This window comes from Apteryx rowi, unplaced genomic scaffold (assembly GCF_003343035.1).
Source record: "Apteryx rowi isolate R43461 unplaced genomic scaffold, aptRow1 scaffold_205, whole genome shotgun sequence".
Classification (NCBI taxonomy): domain Eukaryota; kingdom Metazoa; phylum Chordata; class Aves; order Apterygiformes; family Apterygidae; genus Apteryx; species Apteryx rowi.
The window spans coordinates 1,490,729-1,492,622 of record NW_020448364.1 but is presented as its reverse complement, the minus strand read 5'-3'; positions in this window follow the sequence as shown (position 1 = coordinate 1,492,622).

The following is a 1,894-nucleotide window of genomic DNA, read 5'->3' as shown; positions in this document are numbered from 1 at the left end:
AAGGCGGGGACTTCCGTGACATCGGTCTGCCATAGCTGGCGAGGTTCCAGCCCGCGTGGGTTTGTCCCTGTTTCCTGCAGCGGGGGAATACGCGCACAATCAGGGCATGCGGCCACTATGGCCCTGCTTTCTGCCCGGGATAAGTTGAACTCCTTTTGCAGAGATCTAGCCGACTGGTGGAAAAATGCATGGGATTGTTGCGCCAGCTGTATCTTAGTTTTTTCTTCACCGGCGGCCGAGACTTGGGCATCAATTCGCTGGTTGCCCTCCGCCATTATTCCCGGCAGCCCTGAATGGCTGCGGATATGCGTGCACCAGAATGGCTGAACGCGAGAATTTAAATGGCTGCCTGCTTGTATCAACAACGCCTGAATCTTGGGGTTAGCGGTCTGCCCGATAAGAGCAGAGTGCAGTCTTTGTAGCACACCCGCCACATATAGTGAGTCAACTATAAGGTTAATAGGTTCCTCTGCAAAGTCCTTCAACGCGAGTACAGCTGCCATGAGTTCTAAAACTTGCACGGAGYGCTCGGTGGCACCTTGCACGATCTTTYGAGCCCACTCTCCTCGTACGTTTACGTATGCGTATCCGTACTTCTTTGTTCGACCGCTAGCATCTGTAAAAACGGACTTCGCGTTTCGGAGGGGGCCATCCGCCAGTATTTTCCTTTCCTCGAGCATCAGCTGCGTGTGCAGCAGTGGGTGCTTTGGATAGTGATTGTCAAGGGGAACCCCGCCCRTCGCCAGGGCGAACGAAACGCTCTGTTGGGCCCACTCGGATACGAGATCCAAGGAGACCAGGGGCAGAATGATTCGTGAGGGCTCCTTCCCTGATATGATGCGGACGCGCTGTCTTGTTTTTAGTAACAGTTCTCCCACAGCGTCTTTCCTGGGCATAATCACTGTGCGTGGCCGGACTGGCGAAAACCCCCACTCCAGGATCGTGAGCTGATTTGTCTCGTTTGTTTGACCAATTATGCCAACCACCTCCTGTTGTTTATTGTAGCACACTATGTCAATGGGTTTCATAGGGTCATAGCGATAGGCTTGCACATTTCCAAGCTTCCTTTCGATGTTAATCATGGCTTCCTGCGCCRGAGGGGACAACGTTCTTGCTTCTCCGGGGTTCTTGCTATCCTTAAGTAAATTCACCAGCGGTTGAATTTCCTCATTGGTAATGCCGCAGTAAGTGCGGATCCATTGAATGTCCCCAAGAAGTTTCTGTACATCGTTCACGTTTGCGACCTCCCGCGTGATCGAGGTTTTCATTGGATAGACTCGGGTCTCGGTTACGACCATACCAAGATGGTTCCAAGGTGCGTGTTGCTGGACCTTCTCAGGGGTGACGGTAAGACCCCAGGCCTGGAGYTGTTGACTCAATTCCCGTTGACTCTCTCCCAGCAGCGGGGTTTCTGTCGCGAYTAATATATYGTCCATGTAGTGGTATACTATAGCCTTGGGATGTCTCCTCTTCCAGGGTTCTAAGGCTYGGTCTRCATACCATTGACATATCGTGGGGGAGTTTTTCATACCCTGGGGTAGAACKACCCACYGATAGCGTCTCGAAGGGCCAGATCAATTTATTGTTGGCACCGAGAAGGCAAAGCGTTTGGAGTCTTCYGGATGTAGGGGGATGCTAAAGAAACAGTCTTTCAGGTCAATTACCAGCAGACTCCATTCCCGCGGGAGCATGGTAGGTGATGGCAGTCCTGGTTGCAAYGCTCCCATATCTTCCATTGTCGCATTCACAGCTCGCAGATCGTGTAGCAGTCTCCATTTTCCTGACTTTTTCTGTATGGTGAAGATAGGTGTGTTCCATGGGCTGGTTGAAGGTTGAATATGCCCCAACTGTAGCTGTTCTTCTACCAATTTGTCAAGTTCCCTTAGCTTCTCCT